Below are 25,465 nucleotides of genomic sequence, written 5' to 3'. Positions count from 1 at the left end.
AGTTAGCCCTGTGGGCAGCCTCTAACTGCTGCACCTTTACTAGCCTACAGGCCATCTCTCTTATCCTCTAACTCTTTAGCCTCTTTGTTTCTCAAGCTACCTACTTCTTTCTCATTCAGTGAGATTCTCTCATACTACTGCTTTACAATGTATGCCTACAGACAGAAAGCACCCCTCTGGCACCACTTCCTCATGGGGAACCCCAACTCATTATGTACAGACGATCTGTGGTGTCCCATTTTCATCCCGTGAGATTCCAGCCTTGCGGACCAGTCTATTAGCATCCCATGGCTTGCTAGTAAGTTGGTAAGACTCTCAAGTACCGCATTGTTGTCCGTCCATCCGAAGACTCAGCACTCCTCACACAATGGGTATGAGGGAGGGGTGGATTCTCCCTCTTATTTTTGCCTTTACACATGTTAGTCTTCTGTTCAATCATCGAATCCTCCTCACAATGCCAATTGTTGTGCAAAATCATGTTTGCAGATTCGGTAAGTGGAGTCAGAAGACACTCACTATTGGTAAGTAAGTTACACATCACAGGACAAGGCAAGAACTAAACATTTAGTAAATCATTCAAGTTACACTCAGTTACAAATACTTATCTAAATTGTGTACCCGTGCCCTCTCTTACTGCAGCACACTTCCACTGTTTCCATGGCACCATCCGCGAGCTGATCCACAGTGACCAAGAGAGCAAAAGAGACCAGGTACTTTCAGTGCTCTAGATTTACCTCTGCGTCAATTGGCATAATCGCCAAACGGCAGCCAGCGGGGGATTGGGGGGGGGGGGTGCTGCAATCCTCCTTAAACAGGCCAATTCCTAGCTAGCATGGGAGAGCAGCTTTCAACTAACACTTACTGCAACACCAACACTATCCTGAAACTGCTCCTGAAGCTCAGCCATCAACCCTCTACCATGGGTGCTCACTAACTCCCCTTCTGACTCTCCAATCTGTCCAAGCCTCAACCACCTTCAAATCATTCAATATTCTATCAATCCAGGAAATAAAATCCTGCTCAAAAATCTCCCAGGCTCTCCAATCAGCAGAATCTGACACCACCTATACTCTCCATTTTGCCCTCATGATTCCCCATTTGTCCTAGGACCTCCCCTCCCATTGAGCTTCACCTGGCAAATACAATGCCCCTTAAATTGCACGATCTTAACCTTTGGTGCTATTGACTTTTAAAAAGCTGATCTATGATGTTTTTGGTGTTTTGCTGCCATGTCTTTCTAGCAAGTCTACTATTATTCATTAGAATATCCAGGCTTTTAGTTTTGAAACTGTTCCTTTCCAGTTGGACCATAAGGCATGGCAGCAAAAAATGGACATTAGGATCAAAAGAAGGAAGTAGGAGATCAAGATCAGGGATACTTAACAAACAAAACTGCACTATTCACACATATTGAAAACACTTCGGATTAAACAATTCTGTATTCTGCTGCTTCAGCAGCACACTTGATATTCTAACTAGAGACAAAAGAAACTGCAAATGCTGAAAAGAGCTGGAGGAACTCAGCAGATTGTGCAGCATCTATGGAGGGATAAGGACAGTTGACATTTCAGGTCCAGAACCTTCATCGTGACTGGAAAGAAAGTGGAGAGATAACCAGTATAAAAAGGTGGAAGGAAGGAGTAGGTCAAGAGTTGGCGAGTGATTGGTGGATCCAGGTAAGCGGGTGATAGCAGGAGAGTGGGAATGATGTAAAAAGTTAGGAGGTGATAGGTGGGAGTAACCAAGGGCTAAAGAAGATTGAACCTGATAGGACAGTGACGATGGAATAAATAGAAAAAGGCGAGGAGGGAAACCAGTGTGAGGAATGTGTAAGTGATGGGTAGATTGAGAGGACAAAAGAGGGGAAAGGGGTGGAGTGAGGGGGGCCAAAGAGATAAGAGAAAAGGGACTGAAGGGAGTGGTTACTGAAATTTAAAGGAATTGGTGCTCATGTCAAATTCATAGATATTCTGACTGGGTTTGAATGTCATAATAGCAGAATGGGCTTTCAGATTCAACACCTTTTACCATGTTTTGAGTAATGCTGCACTACAGGATAATTAAAAGTAAAACAAACAAAAAACAACCTGCAGACACTGGAACCTGAAACAAAAACAGAAATACTAGAAGAAGTCTGCCAGTCAAACAGCATTAGGTGAAAGAATACCAGTTAATATTTCAGAAGCATCTATGCAGGGGAACAAACAGAACTTTTCAGGCCAAGAGTTTTTGTCAGCACTTGAAAGGAAGGGGACAGAAGCCAAAATAAGAAGGTGGGGGAACGGAAGGAGTACAAGCTGATAGGTGATAGTTAAGACCAGGTAAGATCTCCTTACTGGGCACTGCTCCCAACTTCTTACTTCAATCCTCCTTCCCGATTCATCCAACTCCCACTCATTTGATCTGAACTACCAGCTTGTAGTACTTTACCTTCGTCCCCCACCTTTTCATTTTTCCTTCTTCCTCCTCCCCCCTTCTTTTCCAATCCTGAACAATGGTCTTGGCCAAAACATCAATTGTTTATTTTCCCTCCATAGATGTCACTTGACTTGCTGAGTTCCTTCAGCTGTTTGTATGTGTGATCTCAGAACTGGGGGAAGAACAAAAAAAAGGGGATAAGAAAGCAATATTAAATATGAAAAATGGGAAACAATGAGAAAGCCATTTACCTGATGGCAGAAAATTAAAAGTTCATTCCAGAAAGTAGCAAAATGCCTATATAGAAGTTAAAAGGTGTTGTTCTTGAAGTTTATGCTGGAACTCAGTACGGTAATGGAGGATACCACAGACAGACAAATCCGAATAGGATTGTGAATTACAGGCAGAGGGGAGGGAGAAAGCCTCCTGTCCAACAGGTCAGAAGAAAGATAGTTCCCCCCACTCCCACACTCTGCATTCAATGTATCATCCTTCACAGCTTCCATCAGGCCCAACATGATGCCGCCACCAATCACATTGTCCAATCTCTCCTGCATTTCACAGGGACCATTCAGTTTGTGACTTCCTGGTCCATCCTTCTGTCCTCACCCTCCACTCCCTGACCCGCGGCACCTTCCCATGCAACTGTAGAAAATGTAACACGTCCTCTCACCTCTCCCCTTCCCACATCCATGGACTCAAACATTTATTCTAGGTGAAGCTTCTTGCACTTACATCTCTTCCAGTCTAGTCTAATGTATAGAATATTCAGTCTGGCATCTTCTTCACTGCAGAATCAAACTTTAAAGTAAATTTATAACCAAACTACATATATGCCACCACATACAACTCTGAGATTCATTTTCCTGCGGACATTATCAGCAAATCTATATAATAGTAACTATAACAGGATCAAAGATCAACCAGGTTGCAGAAGACAACTCTGCAAATGCAAACAGCAATAAATAATGGGAACGAGATAATCTTTACATATGTTGGGCATTCACTTTGCAGACCACCTGTGCTCAGTTCATAGGTATGATTCTGAGCTTCCTGTCACAGGCCTCTTTAATGCTGAATCCAATGCTCATTTTGAATTGTCCACCTGTGGCCTACTGCTTGTCATTATGAGGCTAGAAAAGCTAGAAGAACACCTTCCATCTAGCCAGTTTGCAACCCTGTAGAATGAAAACACAAGAGAGTACAGATGCTGTAATCTGAAGCGAAAGACAAGCCACTGGAGGAGCAGCAATTTGGATCAAGACCTTGCATCAGTTCTGACTTTATATCTAGAGCCAAAATGTCAACTACCCCTTTGCCACCACAGATGGCAATTGATCACTGAGCTTCTCCAGCAGCTTTTTTAATCTTTTGGAATGAACATTGGGTTCTCCAACTTCAGGTACACTGCTCTTATCATTCCCCATTATCGTGCTTGTGCTCCTTTCTCAGCCTGTTACATTAAATTACCATGCTAATGGACAACACTCGTGCTCCTTATCACATGATCTGCCTTTATTTTCTTCAAATAATATTCTATCCTACACTGTGCCATCAGATAAATGGCACTCTCATTGCTTCCTGTTTACATGTGTCCTTTGCCTTTTTACCCCTGTCCTTTACATACCTTAGCTCTCGGCCTGAAGTGTAGGCTGTTAATTCATCTCCAGATACTGCCTGACTTGCAGAGTTTCTCCAGCATTTTGTGCTTTTGTCAGTGCCCCTTTCTGCTTTGAAAACTGTAAACCCTCCATTTCTTCCCCAGTTCTGAGGAAGGGTTATTGACCCAACACATTAACCAGTTGTTCATTCCACCACAGATGCTGCTTGGCAAGCATTTTCAGCATTTTTGTTTTGCTTGTAAATAATAGATAGTAATGCCTGATTAAGCAAACTGCAGAACAAGCAGAAACCAGGTTTTTAAGTAACAGTGCTCTGCCTTGGCAACATCCAGGGGATGACCCTGTCTGTTACTGCACTGGATTCATTACCTGCTCCCAATTAGCACCTGCGATTTGTCATCAATGACTTTCAAATTAAGCAAGACAACCATAAATTATCCAAGTGCTTTGTTTACATAACACAATTCTTCAGAAATAGGATCAGATTAACACTTTAGCACGAGGTGTAAGAATTAATTGTTTACAAATTTGTAATACAGAGGCAAAATTTAAATATTATTTTTCTCCCAAATATACCAAATTGTGCAGATCTTCTAGTTTTCAGAAGTTATTACAATTCAGTAATTCATTCGTCGAAGACCTGTCAGTGGACTTAACCTTCATTATGATAAAAACTGCTTTATAAAAAGTCCTTCCAGCCTTCGCTATGAATCCAAGACATTTTAAGGACACATAAAAAACATTTGTTCTCATTCTTAAATTCTTTTGGAATAAATGAATATTTATAACAGAATATTTGATGCTAAGCATGTCAATCAAAATAGAAATGGTGAAGTAAATATAAAATATCTAACAGAAGCAATTTCATGCTATCGTAATGAGAAAATCAGATTCATATTACTCTTGTCTTTTCCAGTTTGAAGCATTCAGAACAATATTATGAAACCAGAAATTCAATAAAAGCAATATCATAAATTTGGTTGTAGAAACCTTTATTTTTTGCTGTGCTTTTAAAAAGCAGTATACCGAAGCAGTCAAATTACTAAGTACTTAAACAAATATCTGTGGGATTGATTGTCAGATGACTAGCAATAACCCCTCAACTATGATACATCTCAACAGAACCTCATCCTCTGCAAGGCTCAAATTTACATATGTGCAGGCAAAATGATCAGGAAAAAAAGGCTGAACAGTACCTGAGCTTTATTTGCACAGTTCATCTTCTTTTACACATTGGCTGTTTGTCAGTCTTTCTTTATGTATAGATTTTCATAAATTCTATTTTATTTTTTTCCTGTAAATGCCTTCAAGAAAATTGATCTCAAGGTGCTACATGGCAATATATACTTACTTTGACAAATTTACTTTGAATTTTTCAACTTTGAATTATACAAGAGATTTTAGTATATAACGTCTATCGTTCAGCCACAATGGATACAAATTTTGTTCCAGTTCCAATGTCATACATGATGCACGCATACATATCTGTGTCATCACATTGAGAATGGCATTAAGTTTGTGCTGTGAAAGTACATATTTTGATATCAGTCACCTGCACCACTGGTTTGATATCAGAACTGTAAATTTGGTCCTCATTGGCTTTTCAGAGGATGATCAATTGGCTAAACATCTGTTCTTAACTGATTTACAAAACATTGATTGGGGTGCATTACATTAATCTTTACCATACTTTGTGGTGGTTTTTGAAGTCTGCAAGGAATAATTTTACAGAAGGCAGGATCAGATATCTTCATTGTGAAGTTCATGGCTACTTTAGAAGATGAGGGCATAAAGAACATTGAAACTGGCTATTTGAGAGAGATAGAACAAGAAAAACTCCCAGTGAGTATTTATTCAGTGATCAACACAAATTCTACTGCATCCATTTACCAATTTCGAAGTTCAATTTCAATAGTTCAAAGTTCAAGGAACAATGTCTCTAGTCATGTAGTAATATCTTAAATAGTTGACAATACCTACCTTAATGGGGCTGGGAGGTCAAGTTAGCACTGTGCGTTCTCCCATAGCATCATTCTTTGAGAAAAAAAGCTCCTGAAGGCACAAGATATTGTGCAGATCAACACACACAAAATGCTGGATGAACTGAGCAGATCAAGCAGCATCTATGGATACATGAACATTGATTTTTTTTCTTCTGGTAAAAAATTCACACCCCTTCCATCTTCTTCTATTCCCCATTCTGGCCTCAAATCTTCTCACCTGCCTATCACCTCCCCCTGTTGCCCCTACTTCTTTCCTTTCTCCCATCACATTCCTTCTTCTCCAGCCACTTACTTTTCACCTAGCTTCACTTATCATAAACTACCTAGTCTTCCTTCCCCTCCCCCACCTTTTTACTCAGGCATCTGTCCCTTGTGTGGGGGTGCCTTATTCTGATTGTCAAAAATTACTTCCATTGTGATTGGCTAGTTTAGAAACTGCAGCTGCTTTTCCCATTAGATAGCTGCCTGGTGTCCAACAGCACATGGAAGGGGCTTGCTCTCATCTTCCCTTGTTTAAGGCAATACTATTGGGAAGGTACTGTATGCTCTGCACACACTTTTAACTAAGTACGTTTGTTGAATGTATGTCTGTTTGTTGAGTATTCGGCTTTGTAGTGTCTATAACTTGGGGAACATGAATGTTGGTCGAATTTTTACTGTTTGTAAATAAATGATTAATATAGCTATTCAAAGTCAATATATTTCCTGTCTCACTTGCCAGACCCATGAACCTGATTCAGCATTACATTTGGCGCTGCAAGTAGGGTCTGGCTTTTTGAACAGAAATGCATTTATTTAAGAGGTTATTTAAAAGAGAGGACCCTCATTTTGAGAGATACAGAGTGGAAAGATATTAGCACAGGCTTTGGAGGTCTCACTAACTTACAGATGGGTTATGGAATGCCCATAGGTTGATCAAACTGGTTAGATTTCACCAGGGTTGAAATGGGACAGCACATTGTTTCTATACTTTTTCTATACTTAAATTGCTGGATTTTCCCAAGAGGAAAGACAGCCAGCTGGATACTTTCTGGCTGTTTGCAACAATTGTAAAAAATCAGTATAAAATGATAGTGAGTCAGAAGAATGAACTGGAAGATTCCAGCGCTGTATTATTCTGAGTGAATCACTATTTACAGCTCAGAGAAGGACCATAAAGTTAGAAGATATGAATATACTGAAAGCCTGTCAGCTAATAGAAGCACAGAAATGTGAGGTGTGGCCACACGCGTCCGTTTGCATTGTGTGTGGACTTTGCCTTTAAGAGACTCTACGAATGTGTTGGGTCCCATCCAGTTGCCTTTTCCTTATCAGTTGTTGTCTGATACATGTTGTTTCTCTGTGATAAATTGTTTGAAGTTTATGCAGTTCTATAGGAAGTTTTAAAGAGTACAGCCTGGGCTTTGTGATTTATGTTTAACCTGTTACTTTGTTTCTTGTTTAGTCAGTTACTATGTTTCTTGTTTTTTAAATACAGGTTTCCCCTGCTATCCGAATGTAGAGCATTCCTACGAAACCATTTGTAGGCTGAAATGGCGTAAAGTGAAGAAGCAATTACCATTAATTTATATGGGGAAATTTTTTTGAGCGTTCCCAGACCCAAAAAAATAACCTACCAAAACATACCAAATAGCACATAAAACCTAAAATAACACTAACATATAGTAAAAGCAGAAATGTTATAATAAATACACAGCCTATATAAAGTAGAAATAATGTATGTACAGTGTAGTTTCACTTATCAGAATCGAGAAGTTTGAGCCAAAATCGATTTGTAGGAAAAAAGAATCCGCACATACACACATGTGCACGTCACACATTCACATGTACACGCATGCTCACGTATACACATTCGCACGTCACGCATGCGCACACACCTGCCCGCGCAAGGCTTCATGGTCATGGTAGTCTTTCTTGGGGTAAATACAAGTTTAAAGCGAGCGCCTTTTATCGTAAAAGCGAAAATCCTCTTTCAGTTAACGAAAACAGGTACTAATGTAGGTCTTTAGTAAAAGCGAAATGTTGTAAAGAGAACGTTCGGAAAGCGGGGGATACCTGTACGTTACATGTTTATTCTGTCCTTAATGTTATTTTCTTACTTGTTTCCCCATATAATTGGTTTAGAGATGACTCATTTCATACTGGCCATGTGAAATTTGAGTTGAAATTTGGATTACTTTATTCCTGATATGAGATGCCCACGTTTCAAATGGAATTGGGCATTTGGGGAGCAATTCTTTAAGTTCTATTGTTTTTGTGTTTTCTAAAAATGCAGTGACTAATCAGCAGCGAGTGCATTTGTATCTCCCTCCATTACAGAATGACAAAGTGGTGGATGCTAGTTTATGGTGGGAGATCCTGTGGCTGGCAATTGAGTTTGCACACTGGACCAATGGGTCAGATTACCGAATTTGCTGAAGAATACTTACTACATCACAGAAGGAATGTCAATGATATCGATCGCTTTGATGACAAAGAAAAGACTGTTGTGGGAAATTATCTGGCTTCTTGGGTTTTGGCTTTCTGTGTTTTTTTTTGGGGGGGGAGGGGAGTCTATTTCAGCAAACCTCAACCCAGAGTATGGTAACAGCCTTAAAGAACTTGAACCTTAATAGCCCTGGTGAAGGGAGTGCATTAAGGGCTACAATTTCCCTATGTAGCATTTACATAATTGGAATGTCCTGAGTCTTAAAGTGATTTCCCCACCTGACAGGAAGTGTTGGTGTAGTTGGTATGTTGAGTATAGGTACAAGGTGCAAAGTGGAAGGTGGATGGCAAGTGTGAATAGGGTCAGTATCCTGGGACAGCTGTGTCTACGCCAAATGGTGTGGTGAAGGTAGGCACTTGTTGTAAGCTGAATGGCACTTACTATATATGCTGTTTATAGGCCTACCCATTGTTCCCATAGGGTGGTGCAGTTGATATGTGGTTTCAGATGTATGCTACCCCAGTGTCCAGAATGAACACCTTGCCCATGCTGGTTGGTAAGACGGCTATTTCAAAGGAAGGATGTTTTTGAATGATAGCCTCTCTCAGCATGACTGTCTTGGGAACTGATTCCAATGGCCTTGGATTAGGAAGATGCTGCTCATAAAGGAAGATGGTACTTGTACTGTTATTGGTCAAGAATGCTGCCACTACATTCCTGACAGGTCTGGTAACATGACTCACCCGGTTGATCACATCTCAGTCAGTGTATAAGATTAAATGGGGGGGACCAGCTCATTAGGTTTCACACACCAGGGTGGGGCTGGTGTCCTTTTCGGGAACAGGGAGGCTGGTGGACTACTGTAGTACAGTGCAAGGTGACGACTGGGTTTACAGTATAGGGTAGTGTACTTTTACGCTTTATGTACAAAGTTGGGAGTTCGTGACAGTCATACTAGTCTGAGGGTTGGATCATCATGCTTGCAACTTTCAAAGGGTGGCATGTCCTGTGGGGGTCTGCCACATTTGGATTGTCAAAAGCTGCTTCTGTTGTGATTGGTTAGTTTAGAAGCTGCAGCTGCTTTTTCCATTGGATAGATAGATGCCTGTTGTCCCAGTTTCAAATAACCTGGGTATATAAAATAGCACGCCTAAGGCAAAACTATTGGGAAGGTATGCTCTGCGCACACTTTTAACTAAGTATGTATGTTGAGTATACAGCTTTGTAGTGTCTGTAACTTGGGGATCATGAATTTACTGTTTGTAAATAAATGATTAATATACCCATTTGAAATCAGTGCACTTCCTGTCTCACTTGCCAGACTCGCAAACCTGATTCATCATTACAGCGTCTTCCCCTTTCCAGTCCTCTAGAAAGGTCTCAGCCCGAAACACCAACTGTTTATTCATTTTGTCTGTGTTGCTCTGGATTTCCAGCATCAGCAGAATCTCTCATGTTTAGGTTCTACAGATGGCAGCTTTGCAGCTTTGGCTTTATGCTTGGGACCACTGTCTTGTTGGAAAACAAATCTTCTCCCAAGTAACAGTTCTCTTGCGGAGTACATCAGGGTTTTCTCCAAGATTTCCCTGTATTTTGCTGCATTCATTTTACCCGCTACCTTCACAGGCTTTCCAGAGCCTGCTGCAGTGAAGCATCCCCACAGCACGATGCAGCCACCACCATGCTTCACGGTAGGGATGGTGTGTTTTTAAACGTGTGGTGTTTGACTTTGGCAGACATAGCGTTTAGTCTGATGGCCAGAAAGCTCAGTTTTGGTTTCATACCATAGAACCTTCTTCCAGCTGACTTCAGTCTCCCACATGCTTTCTGGCAAACTCTAGCCAAGATTTTATGAGAGTTTTTTTTTTCCCCACAGTGGCTTTCTGTTTGCCACTCTCTCATAAAACTGTGACTGGTGAAGTACTGGGCAACAGTTGTTGCATGTGCAGTCTCTCCCCATCTCAGCCACTGAAGCTTGTAACTCCTCCAGACTTGTCATAGGTCTCTTGGTGGTCTCCATCACTTGTCCCCTTTGTGTATGGTCACTCAGCTCTAGGCAGATTTACAGCTGTGCCATATTCTTTCCATTTCTTAATGATTGATTTAACTGCACTCCAACAGATATTCAGTGACTTGGAAATATTCTTGTATTCATCCCTTGACTTGTGTTTTTCGATAACCTTTTTGCAGAATGGCTTGGAGTGTTCTTTTGTCTTCATGGTGTAGTTTATGTTAGCATACTGACCCACCAGCAGCAGGACCTTCCAGATACAGATGTAATTTTACTACATCTGACTTCTACCTTGCCGAGGCACAGCGACAACTCGCTGATACTTCCTCTTATTTACCCCTTGATCATGACTCCACCAGGGAGCACCAGACCATTGTCTCCCACACCATCACCAACCTTATCAGCTCTGGGGATCTCCCATCCACTGCCACCAACCTCATAGTTCGCACACCCCGCACTTCCTGTTTCTACCTCCTACCCAAGATCCACAAACCTGCCTGTTCAGGTAGACCCATTGTCTCAGCTTGCTCCTGCCCCAAACTCATTTCTGCATACCTCGACACTGTTTTATCCCCCTCTTGTTCAATCCCTTCCCACCTATGTTTATGACACTTCTCACGCTCTGGATTTTTTCAATGATTTTAAGTTCCCTGGCATCCACTGCCTTATTTTCACCATGGATGTCCAATCCCTATACCTCCATCCCCCACCAGGAAGGTCTCAAAGCTCTCCACTTCTTTTTGGACTCCAGACCTAACCAGTTCCCCTCTACCACCATTCTCCTCCGTCTAGCGGAATTTGTCCTTACTCTTAATAATTTCTCCTTTGGCTCCTCCCACTTCCTCCAAACTAAAGGTGTAGCCATGGGCACCCACATGGGTCCCAGATATGCCTGCCTCTTTGTTGGCTTTGTGGAACAGTCCATGTTCCAAGCCTATACTGGTATCTGTCGCCCACTTTCCCTTCGTTACATCGACGACTGCATTGGAGCTGCTTCCTGCACGCATGCTGAGCTCGTTGACTTCATTAACTTTGCCTCCAACTTTCACCCTGCCCTCAAGTTTACCTGGTCCATTTCCGACATCTCCCTCCCCTTTCTAGATCTTTCTGTCTCTGTCTCTGGAGACAGCTTATCTACTGATGTCTACTATAAACCTACGGACTCTCACAGCTACCTGGACTATTCCTCTTCCCACCCTGTCTCTTGCAAAAATGCCATCCCCCTCTCGAAATTCCTCCGTCTCCGCCGCATGTGATCTCAGGATGAGGCCTTTCATTCCAGGACAAAGGAGGAGTCTTCCTTTTTTAAAGAAAGGGGCTTCCCTTCCTCCACCATCAACTCTACTCTCAAACGCATCTCTCCCATTTCACACACATCTGCTCTCATCCCATCCTCCCCCGACACCCCACTAGGAATAGGGTTCCCCTTGTCCTCACCTACCACACCACCAGCCTCCGGGTCCAACATATAATTCTCCGTAACTTCCGCCACCTCCAACGGGATCCCACCACCAAGCACATCTTTCCCTCCCCACCCCCCTTTCTGCTTTCCGGAGGGATCGCTCCCTACGCAACTCCCTTGTCCATTTGTACCCCCCATCCCTTCCCACCGATCTCCCTCCAAGCACATACCCTTGTAAGAGGAACAAGTGCTACACATGCCCTTACACTTCCTCCCTCACCACCATTCAGGGCCCCAGACAGTCCTTCCAGGTGAGGCGACGCTTCACCTGTGAGTCGGCTGGTGTGATATACTGCGTCCGGTGCTCCTAGTGCGGCCTTCTATATATTGGTGAGACCGGACGCAGACTGGGAGACTGTTTTGCTGAGCACCTACGCTTTGTCCGCCAGAGAAAGCAGGAGCTCCCAGTGGCCACACATTTTAATTCCACGTCCCATTCCCATTCCCATTCTGATATGTCTATCCATGGCCTCCTCTACTGTCATGATGAGGCCACACTCAGGCTGGAGGAACAACACCTTATATTCTGTCTGGGTAGCCTCCAACCTAATGACATGAACACTGACTTCTCTAACTTCCGTTAATGCCCCTCCTTCCCTTCTTACCCCATCCCTTACTTATTTATTTATTATTCCCCCCCCCTTTTTTCTCTCTGTCCCCCTCACAATAACTACTTGCCCACTCTCCATCTTCCTCTGGTGTTCCGCTCCCCCTTTCTTTCTCCCTAGGCCTCCCGTCCCAGGATCCTCTCCCTTCCCCAGCCTTGTAGCCCTTTCGCCAATCACCTGTCCAGCTCTTAGCTCCATCCCTCCCCCTCCTGTCTTCTCCTATCATTTTGGATCTCCCCCTCCCCCTCTCAAATCTCTTACTATCTCTTCTTTCTGTTAGTCCTGACGAAGGGTCTTGGCCCAAAACGTCGACTGTGCTTCTTCCTATAGATGCTGCCTGGCCTGCTGTGTTTAACCAGCATTTTGTGTGTGTTGCTTGAATTTCCAGCATCTGCAGATTTCCTCGTGTTTGTGTAATTTTACTACAATCAGTTGAAACACCTTGAGTGCACATGGGTCTCCAAAAACACATCTTCATTTAACTGATTATGAGACTTATAAAACCAACTGGCTGCTCCAGTGATGATTTGGTCTGCATATTAAAGGGGGGGGGGGGGGGGGTGAATACTTAACCAATTATTTTGTGTTTTACATTTGTAATTAATTTAGATCTTTTTGTAGACATCTATTTCCACTTTGACACGAGAGTCTTTTTCTGTTGATCAGTGTCAAAAAAAGCCAAACTAAATCCACTATGAATCAATGGTGTAAAACAATAAAACATGAAAATTTCCAAGGGGAGGTGGATACTTTTTATAGGCACTGTAGCTTAAAATTATAATGTTATAACATATAATTGTAATAAAAGCTGAGACAGTAACTGCTAACAAAAACAAAACGCTGGAGCACTCAGCAGGTCAGGCATTCATGGAAATTAATAAACAATCGACATTTCACACCAAGGACCTTCTTCAGGGCTGGAAGGGAGCGGAAAGACATCAGAATAAAAAAAAGAGGGGAAGGAGGACAAGCTACAAGGTGATAGGTGAAGCCGGCCAGGTGGGAAAGGTAAACAGCTGGAGAAGAAGGAATCTGATAGGAAAACAGAGCGGGCCATAGGAGAAAGGGAACAAGGAGTGGCACCAGAGAAAGGTAGGTGAGGAGGAGAAGAGATAAGAGGCCAGCTGGGAAATAGAAGAGGGAAGGGAGAAGGGGAAATCAATGTCCATACCACCAGGTTGGAAGAAGCATTTCTGTCGCTTGCAGGGATAATGTGCCAGGAGGGAGATTACTGGGGGGAGTTAGAGACAAGGGAATCACAGAGGGAGCAGTCCCTGCAGAAAGCAGAGAGTGTGTGGGGTGTGGGGGAGGAATGTGTTCGGTGGTAGGATCCTGTTGAAGATGACGAAAGTTGCAGAGAATAATGTGTTGGATACACAGCACATGGGTTGGTAGGTGACGACAAGAGGAACTCTGTCCTTGTTAAGGCGGCGGAAGATGGGGTGAGCAAGGATGTCTGTTGGAGATGCATGTGGAGGAAGGGAAACCCCATTCTTTGAAAGAGGAGGACATTTCTTATGTCCTGGAATGGAAACCCGTGCCCTGGGAACAAATGTAGCAGGGATAAAGGAACTGAGGTAAAGGAATAGCATTTTTACAGTAGACAGGGTAGATAAAGGTACAGTCAAGACAGCCATTGGAATCAGTAGGTTTATAAAAGATATCAGTTGACAATTTCTCTCCACAAATGGAGGTGAAGAGATCAAGAAAGGAGAGACATGAGACAGAAATGGACCAGGTGAACTTAAGGGCAGGGTGGAAGCTGGAAGCAAAGTTGATGAAACTGATGAGCTCAGGATGGGTGCATGAAACAGCACCAATGCAATCATCAATATAGTGCAGGAAGTTTAGGCAGCATTACTGGGGAAGGCTCAGAACATGGCCTGTTCTATGTAGCCAATAAAAAGGCAAGCATAGCTGGAGCCCACGTTGGTGCCCCCTTAGAAAATGGGAGGAGCTGACAGAGAAATTGTTGAGGCTGACGACAAGTTCAGCAAGATGGACGAGGGGAACTGGGTGTGTCTTTTGTTGAGAGAGAAACAGAGAGCTTTAAGGTCTTCTTAATGGGGGAGGGGGAATAGAAGTGTATAGGAACTAGATATCCATGGTGAAAATGGGGTGGTCAGAGCCAGGGAATTGAAAATTGTTAAGGAGACTAACAGCATGTAGTGTTGCAGATGTAGATGGAAAGGGATTGAACCAAGGGAGATAGAATGGAGTCGAGGTAGGAGGACATGAGTTCAGTGGAGCAGGAGCAGGCAGAGAATGAGGTATAGTCAAGTTTATGGATCTTGGGCAGGAGGTAGAAGTGAGCAGTGCGGGGTAAGAGAACTATGAGTTTGGTGGCAGTGGGTGGAAGTTCTCCAGAGTTGATGAGGTCAGTGCTGGTGTCAGAGACAATTTTCTGATGGTCCAGAGTGAGGTCTTTAAGAGGAGGCGTTTGAGGTGTTGCCGCCTTGCCTCAACAAGGTAGAAGTCGGTCCACCACACTACATCAGCATCCCTTTTGTCTACAGGTTTGATGGCAAGGTTGGGATTCGTGCAGAGAGAGTAAAGAGGGGGTAAGGTTCGAGGAGAAGAGAGAAGTGCTGAAGTCCAGTAACTGCTATCAAGACAGGGCATTAGGTCACTCTCCAAGTGTTCAGCAGGTGAACCACTGAGGCAGCAGAGGGAAGTGAAATGGCGATTCATGGAAAGTTGGTTTGCATTGGACTATTAACAGATTTGTCTACTGAAATCTGAGTATAATGCAACATTTAGCTTGTAACAAGTAGTGGTAAAAACAATCTTATATTGTCTTACTGCCCATTACACCACTGGTGTTTAGGGCAGCATTGAAGGCCCTCCATCTCTGGCAGTGTTCAGAGCTTCTTTCATCATGTCAATAGCTCCTTCTCTGTTTTCATTACGGTCATGCTAGTACCATTGCACTCAAGTGTAGAAGGATTCTTCATTATAGTTTCAGTACAATTTTCTTTTACCAGTGTATTGTTAGCCTTGAGCTGAACCCCAAACCTGGAGAACCGGTGGACCACTCTTAGTCTGGCCTCTACCCTTTGATCTGTTTGGCATGGGTGACCCTACCAAGAGCCAAAACACAAGGCCCTGACTCCAGCCATCATAGCTCTCCAGGTCATTGAGGCACGCAAGCCTCCAAACCACGACAAGGTTGTGGTCCTCTTGGAGGTTATTTTACTGTGTTAGTGACAAATTATAGAATCTTTATGGAACATTATTTAATACAATTGATGAACACATGGGAGGGAAAAGACTGCATATTTTACACCAAAATGGAATGTGGTATACAAGCCAATCGTGGCCCTTCATTCAAGATGAGAAGGAAGAGAACAATTGATCACTATTGCATGCATCTGACAATTTTCTGCAAAGTGCAATTTTCTGATCTCAAGTTAGAGCTAAAAATTCTCCATCACGGGATACATTTCTAAGCAACTTTAAAATAATACATGGAACAGGATGTCAAACTGTCTTATCTGCTTGACAGCATGAGATTATTGTCACTTTCTTGGGGGTAAAACACTTCATTTGGGGAAGACCAGAAAATACAGCAATAAACACACATCGAGACAGCATACTAGTTGAAGAGATAATTAACATCAAAAAGTGAAGATGAACTCAGAACACTGCTTTTATTGTGCTGACATCTACTCGCACACAGCAGAATATCCTGTTGAGGTGAACCAGTATAAACTATGTGAAAAACTCAACCATTTTCAGAAAGCTTGTCAATCAGCAAACCCCAATACATAGGAACCTGTCAAAGTGCACAGTCAATGCAGAAATTGATGCAGAAATTTTTAACATTTCCGATACATATATGTGGTATTTTACCACATTCATTGGGGCCCCATGCACACGTAGAGTGAACAATCTAAATTCATGCAACTAGTAGGAAGAACACATCACAAAACCACGTAGTAACTACGAGTTAGAACACAGTGGAAAAAACAACGACACTGAACAGCGTCAAAGCCACAAAAGATTTTTTTTACTTTATCATCTTATATGACAGTGTTTCAGTATTAAAAGTAGAAATGCTCCGTAGAAACCACATCTTGTGATTGTACATAGATTGCAACATTTACACAATCTTCATGAATTCATGCTCACACCAGTATTAAATCACGTGGTGTTAGTTATTAAGAAGAGCATCCACAGTAATTTATGAAATATGTTATTTCCAGTACTCAAAAAAGGAATTGTGTAAACTTAAAAATCAATTAATAGAATACATTTTTAAGTTTGGTTCCTAAGACCAGATTGCTTGGTTGAATACACAATATATACCATAAATGATTTACATGTCTGTAACTACAATGTAAAAGTTACCAAAGTCAATATAAATATCAGTACCCACTGCCCAAGTTCCAAAGGTTGTCATAGCCGGGGGTGGTAGTGGGGATAAGCTCCCACTACCTATAAAGTGCTCCAAATGGCGTGCAACTCTAACAGCCTCTGACAACCAAGTCCAACTCTTGGTCTTCAACTGTGGCTTAGCTACTAGGCCCGGCAGAACTGTTCCTGCTGACAAAAGAATGGGCAAAAGCAGACCACTGGCACCTCAAAACCAGTTGCTTCGGGCAGGTGGGACTTGTCAACTTTGGATGGCAGTCCGCCTAAAAGGAAAACCCTGATTTTAAACCTCCACTGCCTTGTGGCCATACATGGAAAAGGCTTCGGGAGTAAACCCTGAGGAAGAAATCTGGAGCCAGGTTCGCTAAGGCAGTTTGATGTTGTTTACAACTTCATTCTGGCAGCCTCTGCGACAGCATTGGTGCCAAGCTGTATCAGCGCTTGCCCTTCCCTTGGACTACATCAGTGACGTGGAGAGGGGGAACCTGCTGCATGGGCAACAGCCAATTCTTCAAGTCTTCCCACCCAGGCTTGTACCCTGGAGAGGACACAGTCCCCTGTGATCAAAGGCTGCCTACTTCTACTAATACCTACAGTTCAATGTTAAAGTGGCTTATAACGATCAACACACTTGTGGTCATTTCCTTTGTAACTATAGATAACTATAATATAACCCCAATCACAGCACTGTCAGTTTCAAGTCCATCAAGATTACAACCCTAAGCTTGATTGCAACTTCACTCTGTGTGGTGCTCCACATAGTTTGCGAGCAGGTATTGGGAATTGGGCAACAGGTATAGATTACAAACTTTCAGAAGTCACAAGATTCATGCATTGCATAATTTGAAGCTTAGGCTAAAGACAGAATCTAGATGCGGTGAGCCATCAAGCAAAAATAGTCTACAATCTTGGTAGAGAAAAGGCCCACATAAAATGAGATAGAACAATGACCACTCTAACAAGGCAGTCAACAATAGGCAGCTGAAGTGCATAAACTAGTGGTCACCAACTTTTTTAAGCCCGATCCCCTACCTCGACCTCAGTGAAAGGCAAGGTCTACCTACTAAATCATTTAGAGAAAAAACAGCTCAGATTGCTCTTCCAATTTGGGGCCTTTTATTTGGGCGAATTGTATTTGAATTACACAAAATACATTTGTCAAACTTTCAAATTAATTCAAACAAGAAAACACTGTAACTAGCATATTAAACAGGCCATAGCTGTCTTTCTTTAAGAATATTACAATACTTCACACCTTTAATTCTAAGTTTCATTATTTAATTTTATTTCAACACGAAAGATAAATGAAAAATTGACTGTTATACTCAGTGTGATGACTGGGGCTGAATATTTTCTGCTAGTTCCCTGAAATTTGGCTCATAACTACAGACAGCCAGTCTGAGACAGTCTGTGAGGTGTAGAGTTGCCAACTGTCCCGTATTCCCCCCGCTAAGGTAGAACGTTCCTATGGAACCTTTCGTGCCGAAATGCTTTACGCCAAAGAAGCAATTACCATTAATTTATATGGAAAAAAATTTTGAGCATTCCCAGCCCCAAAAAAAACCTACCAAATCATACCAAATAACACATAAAACCTAAAATAACACTAATATATAGTTAAAGCAGGAATGATATGATAAATACACAGCCTATATAAAGTAGAAATAATGAAAATTAAGCTAAAACCGATTGGTGGGGTAAAGAAATCAGCATGTATGCGCATGCGCACACAGGTGCCCGCGCAAGCCTTCATGGTCATGGTAGTCTTTCTCGAGGTAAACACAAATATCCTGGGATTTGACTGCTACTTTTGTCCGTTATTTGGGAGTGAGAAAGTTGGCAACCCTAGTCAGGTGCCTGTCAGTAAATCAGCTCCTGTACTTAGATTTAATAATTTTCATCTGTGAAAATGCAATTTCACATTGATAAGTTGACCCAAAGTAGGCACTGACTTTTAGTGGTATAAAACCAACGTGCATACCGCGCATTGCTCGGCCCCATCAGTAGTAATTGCCACCAGTTTATGAATGGGGATGTCATTTTCACGGACATATTTTTTTTAAACTCATTGTAAATATCCTCACCTCTCGTTCTTTCCTTTAATTGCAAAAGAGTGAGGAAGTCCTCCTTTGTTGTAAAATCCTGGAAAGCCATTCTGACAAATACAACAAGCTGAGCTGTTTGCATTACATCCAGGGATTCATCGAACTGCAGTGAAAAATATTCACGTCCTCTGACGGTGACTCTACCCTCCTTGTCATTGTTACAGGGCCAAGCAGTATATTACATATTGCGGTTGTGATGCCGTTTTTGTTTTTAAAGTCATTAAAAATAGTCTCTGCGGTAATGACCATTGCTTCCTTGAATAAATCGCCATCTGTAAAAGGCTTCTTGTGTTCAGCCAAAAGGTGACTTACACGAAATGATGCTTCAATAGCAGCCTTATTTTGAGCAGCATGTTTTGTGGAAAACGATTGCTGGGCCTTCAACCCTGATTTCAGCTCAACTTTCCAGGCATGAATTGTGCTCTTTGGGGGGTAGGTGTCTTTAAATTCCTGGTGGTTGGTGTTGCGGTGCCGCTCCAGATTCCCTCTTTTAGTCAGTGCTTGTGTTTGGTGGCTCAACATACATACAAACTTGTCTTTCACCAAGGTAAATAGAAATTCCTCTTCCCATTCAGGATGGAATTTATATGTTTTCGCCTTCTTTCGTGGAGCCTCCACTAAGCTATCATGATATCACGAGCGATTGCGTCGCCTCTGATCTGAGCCGACATTTACGTGCCGGGCAGCACCTAATTAATTAGCTTGTTTATTTCGGCTTTTTTTCTTAAAATATGCTGTGTGCATCCCGACTACTGCTGCACCACTGCATGCTTCGTGGCCCGGAGGCATATATTGATGTTTGCGACAGTCAGTACTCTTATCCCTAATCTGATTGGTCACTTTGGTGCAGCACAGGATACACTGAAAATGCGGTGCATGGCAGGGGAACTACACACATGCGCACTGGGCAGAAAGAACGGAACTAAACCCCCGCCACCCGGAAACAATCTCTCTTTACAAACAGCTTTTTGGTGAAAATATTGCTATATTACCATTATCCTAATTAGTATTACTTACTTTTATAATGTTCACATTAAAACACTATTTGTGTATTTATTTTTGATCTTTCTTCGGGATCTACTGGGAAAGTCTGAAAGATCGACCGGTCGATCGCGATCGACAGCTTGGTGACCCCTAGCATAAACAATCGAATGTACTACGTTAGCTAACCTTGACTGTTTAAAACTGAATAATTGGGAGTGAAGTTCACCAAAGAAGAAATTTAGAAAATTAAAGTCAGTTATGAGTGTAATGATATTTGTACTGTTAACCAGAAAATGCAAGGGAGTAACATAATATACAAGATTGCGGCAGCAAGGACAAATTAGAGTAAATGGTGAAAAACCTTTTCTTTCCTGAACATACACAGCTTTTGCAACAAGGTAGTTGAATTAATGGAATCAATGAAAGGAAATGGGTATGACCCAAGAGATGGGATAGCAAAGGTTGCAGGCAGTTCAGAGGAATAGACTGAAAAAAATATACACAGAGATCAAACAGAAGTAAAAAGTGATGGCAACTCAGAAGATCAAGACATAGAATCAGTTTGGGTGAAGATGAGAAACAGCAAGCTAAAACATTCTTGGTGGGAGCAGTATACAGTACACCTAACTGCAGCTATAATATAATTGTATAAATTTAAGGAAGATACTGCAATACAGGCAACCTTGATCTTCTTACAGATTAGACTAATCCTGACGAAGAGTCTCGGCCCGAAACGTCGACTATACCTCTTCCTATAGATGCTACATGGCCTGCTGCGTTCAGCAGCAACTTTTATGTGTGTTGCTTGAAATCCCAGCATCTGCAGATTTCCTCGTGTTTGCGAGACTAATCAACTGTCACCTCAAGGAGGAATTTCAATCCACCATTTTGTGTAAGTGGATCAATTATTTCATCAAAGAATCTTCTAGGGAAAAGTGAACATAGCTGACAGAATTTCACACAGCATTTGAGAGTTTGAAACATCTGAAATTACTGTTTTAAACTTAATGTTCTTACAAGGTTATGAAGATACAGGTGATTGAAAGGCTACGTACTGCATCATGTAATAAGTGGGCTAAAATAGTGAGACAGAGTACAATATGGGAAAAGAAGTTAACCACTTCAGTAAGATGAACAGAATGCAGGTTGAAACTCTGGTCCAGCATTCTGTGGTCCGGGACCTCCAGTAGCCCATTATTTGAATTTCTATTACAGATCTGTATTAGTTAATTAATTCTAACTAAAATCCAATTAAGATCTCAGATTAAGATTAATTGTACTAAATTACTCACCGGTGAAACTGTTGCAATCTCACCTGATAGCACTTCCAAATTTTGGAAATTTTGGGCTACAAATAATTCTCAGAATATTAATATGACCTGGAGAGGATCTATGCTTCCAAACAACAGTTCTCCTGCTCAGAGGAAAATGATCACGACTTATTTTTCTGTAACCCAGAATTTCTGTGATTTGGCACCAGAGTGTTTTGGCCTCTATTGTTTAGAATAGTGGTCACCAACCAGTCGATCTTTGGGGCTTTCCCAGTAGATCCCGAAAGAAAATGAAAAATAAACACACAAATACATTATGCCTGATAAACCTTTTGATGCAAAAACAGATTTTACCCCTACAGGCGCATAGGTGAGACATATGTAGTAACTTCTATTTTGCAAAAGGACCACTCGACAACTTCATGTTCAAACTCAGAAGATCAAGACATAGACGGCAAAACCAATGCGGTGGAGGGGCTTATACACACATCTGGGACGGCAAAACCAATGCGGCGGAGGGGCTTATACACACATGCTCAGAAAAGACCGGAAGTAAAACCCCGCAACCCCGGAAACAACCTTTGTTTACAAACAGCTTTGCATAGCGGGAGTATTGCTATATTACCATTATCCTAACTAGTATTAACTTAATTTTATAATGCTCCCATTACAACACCTTTAATTCTAAGTTGCATTATTTAATTTTATTTCAACATGAAAAATAAATGAATAAAAATTGACTGTTGCACTCAGTGTGATGACTGGGGCTGAGTACCTTCTGCAAGTTCCCTAAAATTTGGCTCATAACTACAGACAGCCAGTCGGAGACAATCTGTGAGGTGTCTGTCAGTAAGACAGCTCCTGTACTTAGATTTAATAATTTTCATCTGTGAAAATGCAATTTCACACAGGTAAGTTGACCCCAAGTAGGCATTGACTTTTAGTGCACATGTGGTGAGATAAGGAAACTTCTCCCTGCTGACAAGCCCCCAAAAGTCACCGGCCCTTGATCATGCTTTAAGCTCGATGTCATTTTGCAAATCAATTATTTCCATTTCAATATCACTTGGCACACCAAGTACTTGCTGGAATTTGGCTGCTATCTGTTCTATATCAATCGGCAGAAATGGGTTTGAAATAAATACAGTATCTTTCATGATGTTTAGCTCCCCAAAATGCCGATCGAACTCTATTGCCAGTTTGTCTAGGTAAGCACAGCACTACTCAGGGCAAAAAGCATTTTTTTTCCTTGATGGCCTATAACAGTTTCTCCAAGTTGGGAAAGTGTGTCAGCCTCACTTTCTTTAAATTTGAAATCCACACTCCGAGCTTGGCTTTAGACGCATTTACTGCGCTTATTAAATGGGGCAGGTGTCGGTCTTTTCCATTGAGCTCGCTGTTGAGTGCGTTTAATTTAGCCGTTAGGTCTGTCAGAAACCCTAAATCCAATACCCATGCATCATCTGACAGTTCCTCGTGCTAGTTTTTTTTTATCTCAGGCAGTAAGTCAACAAACCATTGCAGCACAGCGCCCTTGCAAACCTCCTGACAGACTGAATATTCAAATGGACAGTTTCCTTTGTTACACTGAATGTTGAATCTGCAACGTTTTTCAGGTGTTTTGTATTGGTAAACTGTTACTGAGACACTAGTATAGGTTTCAGGGGTACGCAAGCTAATGACACCACAGTTGTTTGTTTCCCAGTTCTTTTACATTTGGGGAATGTTGGAATTTAAAGGGGGAGAAGTATTGTAATGTGAGCATTATAAATGTAAGTTAATACCAATTAGGATATTTATTTTTCGTGTTGAAATAAAATTAAGTAATGCAACTTAGAATTAAAAGTGTTGTAATGTGAGCATTATAAAATTAAGTTAGTACCAATTAGGATAATGATAATATAGCAATACTCCCGCTATGCAAAGCTGTTTGTAAACAGAGGTTGTTTCCGGGGTTGCGGGGTTTTACTTCCGGTCTTTTCTGAGCATGTGTGTATAAGCCCCTCCGCTGTATTGGTTTTGCCGTCCCAGATAAAGCTGTTCCTTTGAACGTGAAGTTGTCGAGTGGTCCTTTTGCAAAATAGAAGTTACTACATATGACTCATCTATGCGCTGAAGAGCTCTTCCTTCAGTTAGTCCTGATGAAGGGTCTCGGCCTGAAACGTCCACTGTACCTCTTGCTAGAGAAGCTGCCTGACCTGCTGCGTTCACCAGCAACTTTGATGTGTGTTGCTTGAATTTCCAGCATCTGCAGAATTCCTCGTATTTGCGATGGAATATAGTGTTGGGAAATGTATGGTAATGCATTTTGGTAAAAGGAATAAGTGCAGACTATTATCTAGATGGGGAGAATTTTCAAATATCAGAGGTGCAAAGGGACTTAGGAGTCCTCGTACAAGACTCCAAGAAGGTTAATTCACAGGTTGAATCTGTGGTAAAGAAGCTAAATGCAAAGTTGGCATTTATTTCAAGGAGAATAGAATATAAAACAAGGAGATAATGCTGAAGATTTATAAGACACTAGTCAGCCCACACTTAAGAGTACTGCAAACAGTTTTGGACCCCTTATCTCAGGATGCATTGGAGAATGTCCAGAGAAGGTTCACGAGGATGATTCCGAGAATGAAAGGGTTAACATATGCAGAGCCTCTGGTAGCTTTGAACCTGTACTCACTGGAATTTAGAAGAACGTTTGGGGATCTTACTGAAACCTACCAAATGTTGAAAGGACTAGATCAGCGGTCCCCAACCTTTTGCGCACCGCGGACCGGTTTAATATTGACGATACTCTTGCAGACTGGCCAACGGTGGGGGGGGGGGGGGGGGGGGTGTTCAAGTTCAACAGTACGTGACAGGGAATGAGAAAAGGTGCAGCTGACTCATATCGTTTCCTTGCAGCCCGGTGGTTGGGGACCACTGGACTAGATAATGTAGATGTGGAAAGGATGTTTCCTCTGGTGGCTGTATCCAAAAATAAAGGGCACAGCCTCAAAATTGAGAGGCAGATGCATTAGGGATATTTAAGAAACTTTTAGATAGGTACGTGGATGATAGAAAAATGGAGGACTATGTAGATGGGTAGGGTTAGGTTGTTCTTAGTAGTTTAAAACGTTGGTACAACATCGTGGGACTTATATTATGCTGAAATGTTCTATGTAACATAGTGTATCTAGATGTTTGGTAACTATTCATTAAACTCCCACAGATGTTGCAAAATATTGGTTTCATGCTTTATGTCAATTAAAATGGGGCAAAATGTGATTAACGAACATAAGAGAAGCTGAATTAAATGGGCTACTTCTGAGGTAGTTCGCATTTGTATGCCACAAGGATCAGTGCCCATCGTCTTAACTGTACCAAAATTTTCCAGTTTACACAAATGACTTCCATCCCCTTCTGCTCGTGATAAAACTGAATCCAGAGATTTATTTTGTACTGACTCTATACATCAACAAAAGGTAAAGAAAACCCCATCTTAGAAGACTACTTGCAACATTAAAGGGAAATGCGTAGAACCGTATACTGACTAAAAATAAAACAGCAGGAACAATCCTGGTTGGTTTCGGCTTTGGATTCCAGCATTTGCGGTATGCCACTATGTGAACTTCATACAGAGCTGGTGTTTATATGAAAGAACAGCTGCAATTATTTCCCTTTTCGCTCTTAACGTTTCTGTAACTTGCTTTCGGCACTTTTGGACAGTGGGCCAAGCGGCCTTACTTGCTGGCCCACACACACAAACGCTGGAGGAACTTATTAGGCCAAGAAGCATCAGTGGAAAGTTATTACGGTCGACATTTCGGGCCGAGACCGTCACGGCACTGGAAAAGAGGGTAAGAAGGTGAGGTGAGGGGAACCGATTCACTGTTTCTCCTCAGTCTTAAATGACCTTGCCATTGATTTCGAGATCATGAGCTCAAGTTGAAAAAAACCCTCGTCAGAGGAGCAGCCTTTCAGTATCCATCCTTAAAATTTTACAATTGAGCTTCTCTTCTTTCTAGCTACCTACCGAACCTTATGGAGGAAAGAGTTTCTCAGGAAAATAACAAAATCCCTAAGTCAGTACGGAGGAGGGGAAGTGATACCTTCGCCAATGCACACAAACAGAAATTCCGGTTACGATGCGAAAAGTGAGTCTGAGTCACTAACCTGCTCAGCCTCCCCTCCGGGTTCCTCAAA

General features: G+C 42.0%; 1 long non-coding RNA gene across 1 annotated transcript in view; it reads right to left on the bottom strand.

The window, feature by feature from the left end:
* LOC140200274 (uncharacterized) overlaps positions 1 to 25,462 on the bottom strand; it is a 66,407-nt gene extending 40,945 nt beyond the window's left edge. The window contains exon 1 of the long non-coding RNA XR_011886585.1: positions 25,436 to 25,462. This is a non-coding gene — a long non-coding RNA (uncharacterized lncRNA). The remainder of the gene's footprint in view (positions 1 to 25,435) is intronic.
* Positions 25,463 to 25,465: the final 3 nt, after the last annotated feature.

The sequence above is a fragment of the Mobula birostris genome, chromosome 7 (genome assembly GCF_030028105.1).
Source record: "Mobula birostris isolate sMobBir1 chromosome 7, sMobBir1.hap1, whole genome shotgun sequence".
NCBI classification, from domain to species: Eukaryota; Metazoa; Chordata; class Chondrichthyes; order Myliobatiformes; family Myliobatidae; genus Mobula; species Mobula birostris.
The sequence above is the reverse complement of the archived record's forward strand: the minus strand, read 5'-3'. Positions and strand labels throughout refer to the sequence as shown.